This window comes from Nycticebus coucang, chromosome 16, assembly GCF_027406575.1.
Source record: "Nycticebus coucang isolate mNycCou1 chromosome 16, mNycCou1.pri, whole genome shotgun sequence".
NCBI classification, from domain to species: domain Eukaryota; kingdom Metazoa; phylum Chordata; class Mammalia; order Primates; family Lorisidae; genus Nycticebus; species Nycticebus coucang.
The window spans coordinates 71,552,620-71,560,815 of NC_069795.1; the positions used below are offsets into that span (position 1 = coordinate 71,552,620).

Consider the following 8,196-nt stretch of genomic DNA (forward strand, 5'->3'; position numbering starts at 1 on the left):
ACAAAAGAAGGAGTTTTTATTGCATGTTAAAAAAAAGTCAGTAAATATATATACACACACATATATTTTTTAAAGCATTTCTAAATAATAAGAGTCTAAAGAAACGCTAATAACCAACTGTAATATATGAAATTTGAATTGGGGGGAAATTTGGGAAACGTTAGTGTGGACTGGTTTTTAGATGAAATTAAGAAAATACTGTTAGTTTTTCTTAAGGGTAATGATGTAGTTATACAGGGTAATGTTCTTTATTTTAGGGGATGCATGCTGAACAGTTTGGAGGTAAATAGTCACAATATCTGCAATTCTTTTTATATGTTTCAGACAAAAAATAGAGGTGGACAAAAAATTCATGTGCAATTACTATATTAAACTATTTTAAATTGCACATGAACTTTATGTCCACACTGTATAGATACAAATATATATTAAAATACACGGCAAAATATTAATAATTGCTTAACCTGAGTGGCGTATAGGAGTATTTGTCACATTTTTCTGAATGCTTTGGAAATTTTGTAACAAAAGTTGGGGAGATTTGTTTTTAAAAACTGTTTATAAATGTGTGTTAATCCTTTGCTCAGAAACTTTACATTTTGGGGCTGGGTACAATAGCTCATGCTTGTAATCCCAGCACTTTAGGAGGTTGAGACAGAAAGGATTGCTTGAGGCCAGAAATTCAAGACCAGTCTGGGCAACATAATAAGACCTTGTCTCTACAACAAAAATTAAAAATTAAAAAATTACCAGGGCATAGTAGTACATGCCTATAGTAACAGCTACTTGAGACACTGAGACAGGAGGATCAATTGAGCCCAGGAGTTCCAGGTTAGAGTGAGCTATAATTGCTCCTGTACCCTGCACTCCAGCCTGGATGACAGAGCAAGATTGTCTACCAAAAAAAAAAAAAACCCAAAAAACTAACTTTACATGTAGCTTTAAAACGCTCTCTCTGTATACATACAACTTTCTTTATAAAATTATCTGTAGCAACTCAGATTGGTGACAACCACCACCTTATGTAAAATAGTTTATATAAGTTTCCAGTCAGAAAGCTCATGGGAAAAAAAGTGATGTTCTTCTATGAATCAGTGGGAAATTACTGCTCTCTAATTGAAGAATACCTAACTTGGTGGAACGGGGATTTTTGGTCTCAGCAGGTCAGATTTTCATTTCTTGATTTTGCCAATAGAAACGACAAAAGCAAAAGTCTGAATATAATAAATAGAAGCTTATGGACACATAAAAGAAGGCAGGCACAAAAATTATTCCCTTAACCCATAATATTTATGACCAGTAGCATAAAGAAATTGCAAGAAATGTATGTCACCAACTTTGACTAAAGTTGCAAAGCTATATCAGCCGTTTCCTGTCTGCATACAAGAGAATATCAGAGAGAATTAAGTAGTAGCAATTTATTCAGTCCAGAAGTAAGAACAGGATTTGCTAGAGATAGAATAAAAAATACTTTTATATCATTTGCTCTCTAGAAATTTTTCAGATATGATAGGTCAATACAGATTTCTATTTGTATTAAAATAAAACTTAATAATGTAAAGTTTTTATTAAAATATACAAATACTATTTGTAACTTTTATTTGAAAAATATACATTTAAAAATCTACAATGGACTTTACATAGAAAATTTTAATTTGATCTCATTGTGGAGGACAACCAGGATATTCACTACCACCTAGTGGACTGTAACGGAATTACAAGAAAAGCCTGAGGTGAGAGAGTAAGGGAAATGGTTAACATCCAATTTACAGAAATTCCTTCTAAATCAGTTTCCTTTGGTGATCTCTACAAATGCTGAAAAAAGTATCTGACAAAACCCAAAGCCAATTTCTCAGGTCAAAAAAGCACTCAAGAGACTAGGAATATGCTGGGAGTAGTGGCTCATGCCTGTAATCCTAGCACACTTACAGGCAGATGTAGGGGGATTGCTTGAGCTCAGGAGTTCAAGATCAGCCTGAGCAATACCCTGTATCTACTAAAAATAGAAAAACTAGCAAGGTGTTTGGCAGACACGTGTAGTCTCAGCTACTGGGGGGGGGGGGGCTGAGGCAAGAGGATCACTTGAGCCCAAGAGTTTGAGGTTGTTGTGAGCTAAGATGATACCACAGCACTCTATCCAAGGCAAAAGAGTGAAACTCTGTCTCAAAAGAAACAAAAAAAAATAATACAGGAATGCAATAATAAGTATTTTCTTAATGTAATAAAGCCAGCATTTCATAGATGACATAATAATATCTGCAAAATATTATACAAACAAAGGAAAACTAACAAAGCAATTAAAAATCTAAAGTCACATGATATAAAACTAACATACAGAAATCACTAGCCTTAAAGTATACTCACAGTAACCAGTTAGAAGATAAAAGAGGAGAAAGGCCTATTTACAACAGCAATAAAAAAGATAAATTCTAAGAAATAAACTTAACAAGAAATGTGCAGAATCAATATGAGGAAGATATTAAAACACTCCTAAGATACAAAAAAAAATAAACTTGAACAAATGGAAAGACACTTTATGAACAGGATCATTCACATTAAAACAATGTCTGTTCTTCCCAAGTTAATTTACAAATTAAATAAGATTATCCATAAAGATACCAATAAGCTTTTTTGGAACCAGATTAAGTTGATGCTAAAGTTTATATGAAAAGATAAATGTGCAAGAATAGCTTTTCTAAAAATCTGAAAAAGAAGAGCTATTAGAAAAGAGTACTACTGGCGGTGCCTGTGGCTCAGTGAGTAGGGCACCGGCCCCATATGCCGAGGGTGGTGGGTTCAAACCTAGCCCCGGCCAAACTGCAACAGAAAAATAGCCGGGCGTTGTGGCAGGCGCCTGTAGTCCCAGCTGCTGGGGAGGCTGAGGCAAGAGAATCACGTAAGCCCAAGAGTTAGAGGTTGCTGTGAGCCGTGTGACGCCACGGCACTCTACCCGAGGGCGGTACAGTGAGACTCTGTCTCTACAAAAAAAAAAAAAAAAAAAAGAAAGAAAAGAGTACTACTACCAGATATTGAAATATACATATATCATAAAATCTCTATGATGAAAGTTTAGTATTTAGTACATGAATAGACAGATCTGTGTAAAAGAATACAAAGTCCAGAATCAAGCCTAAGTATAAATGAAAATTTAGAATATGATACCAGAAACTCATGTGACATCTAAAAGCAAACCACTGGTGCAAATATGACCAGTTAATATATAGCTATGAAAACAACTTGATAGCCATTTTGAAAAAAGACAAAATTGGATCCACACCCCAAACAAACACAAGAATAAACTCCCAATGGATCAGAGATCTTAATATAAAAAATGAAACTGAACCATATAAGAAATTCATGGCACATTTCTTTATAACTTGTGGAAAGGCTTTTTTGTGTGTGTGTGCATTCTTTTATGGAAAGGCTTTTTAACTAATACTCCACATCCAGATTCAGTAAAAGAACATACTAATAAATTTGACTACATAAAAATAAAAAATTTTCACATCACAAATAAAAACCACCAAAAGCAAAGCCAAATGGAAAATTGCTGAGAGAAAACATATTTGCAACATATATCACAGATAATGAGCAACATACCTAATATATAAATTATTTTTAGAAATCAAAGGAAACAAAGACCAAGAACGCAATATAAAAATGGGCAAAAGATATGAATACATGAGATAAGGAAATAGATACATGAAATAAGGAAAAATCTGTAAAGGTGATAGGCTGTGTCCTGATAAGTTACAATCAGAGTTACCAACACCACCACTTCTCTTTTATTAATTAATTATTTTTTTGGAGACAGTCTCACTTTGTCACCCTGGATAGAGTGCCATGGCATCATAGCTCACAACCTCAAACTCTTGGGCTCCAGTGATCCTCTTGCCTCAGCCTCCCAAGTAGCTGGGACTACAGGCACCCATCACAATGCCAGGCTAGTTTTAGAGACGGGAGTCTCACCCTGGTTCAGGCTGGTCTCAGACTCCTGAGCTCAAGCAATCCACCTAATTCGGCCTCCCAGAGTTCTAGGATTACAGGCCTGAGCCACCAGACAAGCCCCCCACTTCTCTTTTAATAACAAGATAAGTAACAGCAAGTATCAAGGGCTTTTGATGTCTACAGGTTATTTTAAAACACCTCAGAGGGGTACTTAACTGAAAATAACAGAAAGAGTTAGAAAGCTGTGACATAGTCTAAACACAGGGTTAGTTTTATCAAGGAATTGGAGCCTTAGAGGTAGTACCAAATTGTATTTGTGAGTTTACATTTCTTTATATCTGGCTTTAAAAGTGACTAAGTGTACATGCTATCTTTGAAAAAAATATCTGTTTCTATTTGTAACTTTTGACAGCATTCTAATCTCCTGAAGCAATGATTTCTTGTTAATAGTTGGGATGTACGCTTCCCTGCAACCCCTCAATCCTACGATCCTATAGTTCAGTGATTGCCCAACAGGGCAAGCATAACAAAGATGCCATTGGCCACTTGGTGGCAGTATATCTTATTGCATATGAAGTTCTTAAAAGGTGCGACTCCGGCTTGCCCCGCCAGGCGCCGCGGAGGCTCCTAACGCCGGAACTAACGTCTGAGCATTTAAACCATCTCATCGTTGACTTTGACATGGGGTCCTACAAGAAGGTTACTCTCACAGCGCTCAGCCAGGAACAATCTGAAGGGATTGGAGCCAGAGTCCGCAGAAGCATTGAAAGACCCGAGTTAAAAAATCTAGATCCATTTTTGCTTTTTGATGAATTTAAAGGAGGTAAACCAGGTGGATTTCCTGATCACCCACATCGAGGTTTTGAAACAGTATCTTACCTCCTGGATGGGGGCAGCGCGGTTCATGAGGACTTCTGTGGACACGTAGGTAAAATGGACCCAGGAGATCTACAGTGGATGACCACAGGCCGGGGCATCCTGCATGCTGAGATGCCTTGCTCAGAGAAGCCCGCCCATGGCCTACAATTATGGGTTAACCTGAGGGATTCAGAAAAGATGGTGGAGCCTCAGTACCAAGAGCTAAAAAGCAAAGAAATTCCAAAGCCTACTAACCGTAACCATCGGTTACATAACCATAGCAGTCATCTCTGGAGAAGCACTGGGGATAAAGTCCAAAGTTTATACCAGCACGCCAACTCTGTATCTGGATTTTAAATTGGACGAGGGTGCGAAACATACTCAGTCTATTCCCAGAGGCTGGACGAGTTTTATTTACACGATCTCTGGAAACGTGTACGTTGGGCCCAATGACGAGCAAGTAAAAATAGAACCACATCATATGGGCGTGCTTGGGGAAGGTGACAAAGTTCAAGTGGAGAACAAAGATCAGAAAAGAAGCCACTTTGTATTAATTGCTGGGGAGCCATTGAAGTAACCGATTGTTCAGCACGGTCCATTCGTAATGAATACCAGCGAGGAAGTATCTCAGGCCATCCTAGACTTCAGAAACGGAAAAAATGGCTTCGGAAAGGCCAAAACCTGGAAATCAAAGATCAGAAACTAGTGAAGACCACAAGAGCAGGTCTCCATGCTTCCTAGAATTTGGCCATTTGTAGCATGCAACTATTCAAGGCCTTTAGTTTCTAAAGCTAACTTAGCCGGTGCTTCTAAAGAATTACACGCTAAAGTGGTAACCTGGTTTATGTAACAATGCACGTAAGATGAAAATTTCTTGGCACCTGCAAATAAAAGTAATCGTTGCTTCTCTAAAAAAAAAAAAAAGTTCTTAAAAAGTGATGGATGGTTTGCTAACAAATTAGAAGATAATTTATGAAGACATTTCATGCAGTTCACAAGAGACCTTAGTTATCAGAAAGAGGAGGTCAATGCTTAATATCCTTTAAAAGGGCATTAGAAGCAGGGGGAAACATAGTCTGTCTTTGTCAAACCTATTTATGGATACGCTCTAGAAATTTCTATAAGAAAAGATCTTTTAGCCGGGCGTTGTGGCCGGCGCCTGTAGTCCCAGCTACTCCGAAGGCTGAGGCAAGAGAATTGCTTAAGCCCAGGAGTTGGAGGTTGCTGTGAGCCGTGTGACGCCACGGCACTCTACCCGTGGGCGGTACAGTGAGACTCTGTCTCTACAAAAAAAAAAAAGAAAAAAGAAAAGATCTTTGGAGCTAGAAAAGGTCCAGAAAAAGAGGAAAACTGCTGACATAGTAATGATCACTAAAAATACATAAAATAAAAGGATGATTTTATTAATAAGATTAAGAACCCTCTACTGTTTAGCCAGCTGATCTTGAACAAATCCATTGCATTTTCAGGGCTTCAATTTCTTTGCCTGAATAGTGGGCTAGATCAAGGGTCAGCAATTTTTCTCTGTAAAATTCGTGATAAATATTTTAAGATTTGCAGGCCTTACACTGTCTGCTGCAACTACCCCTTCACTGTAGCATAAAAGCAGCAACTGGTAATATATAAACAAATAAGCGTGGCTGTGTGCCAACAAAACTTTATGTATGAGCCTAAGATTTGAATTGTTCCCAGTTTCCACATGTCATGAAATACTATGCTTCTTTGATTTTCTCCCCCAATTACTTAAAAATGTAAAACCGATTCTTAGCTCAAGGGCTATTAAAAAAGAAAGAGAGAGATGGCAAGGCTAACTCTGACTATCGGGCTGTAGTTTGCTGACCTCTGCGCTGGATATGTGGTCTAAATTCCCTTCTTGCCCCATGTCTCTGTGTGCTGAATAAACTGCTATTTAGCTATTTAGCTGTTTAGTTATTATCCCTATTTAGCCAACACTGGTGTTAGACTTGCCTTATACTTTCTTGCACCTTCTTTTCCATCCTAAAGCAGTTTCTCAAACTTTATTTACTTGCATACCTGTTAGATAAGACTTTAAAAGATTTCACATATTTTTTTTCAACTTTCAATATGTTTCCTTTTATTTTGAAATTGAAACAGCAAAATGAAGAGGTTTGTGAAGATTTCACATATTTTAAATAGCACATATAATTTTTAAGGTAGTTATCTGTGTCCTTCCAAACACATGTGTGAGTTTTCCAATTATAACACATCCTTCTGTCCCAACTCCCTTCATCGCAAAGAGATTCCCAGAATTGTCCTCATGCATCTGAGCATCACTGCCTTGCAGTTGTTTAGACTTGAAAATTCCCAACTGGAAATCCCCCAAAAAACCTCACTTCTCTTTTCTGCTGTGAAAGAACATCAGTTTTCTACTAACTCTGCTCTTTGAGGATAGTAACTCAAACCTATGTGAAGCAGCGCGTTCCAGGTAAGCACTCTCCTTGCCTTCCTCTTAGTCCTTTCTTCCACATGGTCCACAGAACCCCAAGTATGAGTCAAATAATGAATCTGTGCATTTGTGCTTCCCCCTGTTCACTTAAGACTGTGAGACCACCCACCTTTCAACCAAGATCTGATCAACTTGACCATGTAACTGGTTCTAACAGCTATGAGAATAAAACACTGAGAACTCATGTTTACGGTCAGTCTGTGCAGAATGTCCATAAATTATACAGAGGAAATTGAGAAAGAAGCTTTTAGACCCATACTTGGTGATGAGCAGTCTTAAAACTACTCCTAGAAGGAGACGAGATTACAAAATGCCAGTCTCGGTAATTCTTTCACTGTTAGTGAGCCCTGAGGGTATACAGACTGAGTTCCCGCAGTGGGCCAAGGGCCCTGCAGCATTTGGTCACATGGTCTGCCCCCTGAGCCTGTGCAGCATATGAAGTCAGTGGAGACTATTATCACTCTTAGGACAACTGATGAACCAAGGATCCTTTGTGCCTGGACATAGATTAAAGCTACTTCCTCTTTAGAGTTTTGCTATCACTCTCCTTTGCTCTGGGCCTCAAAGATCTCTGTGCATTCATCACTTCCCTTCCCCTTAGTGGGACAATATTTTCCAGTCTCACTTTGATTTCAGGCAGATGTCTTGTCTGCTCTCTTCCCATTCTAGAATTTAATTCTTAAAAATAGAAATCAAAAAGTCTTGTAGACTTCTGCTTTCTAACATGCCTCTTTTGAGATAATGAGAACAGACTGACCACTAGCTTGAATGGGGGAAAGTAAGAAAAGGGAGAAGTAGGAAAAGAATAAAAATGTAGGTAAATACCTGAAATGTTATCCAGTCACATATTTTTTCAGCATTTACAAAGGTTCTTAGATGCCTTGCTTTCAAAATTTTAAAACCCTCATCATCCCATCTACTGAAAT

At 37.9% G+C, this 8,196-nt stretch overlaps 1 pseudogene; it reads left to right on the forward strand.

Annotated features, from left to right (window-relative positions):
- The first annotated feature begins 4,626 nt into the window (after positions 1-4,626).
- Positions 4,627-5,691, forward strand: LOC128567806 (pirin-like; annotated as a pseudogene).
- Positions 5,692-8,196: the final 2,505 nt, after the last annotated feature.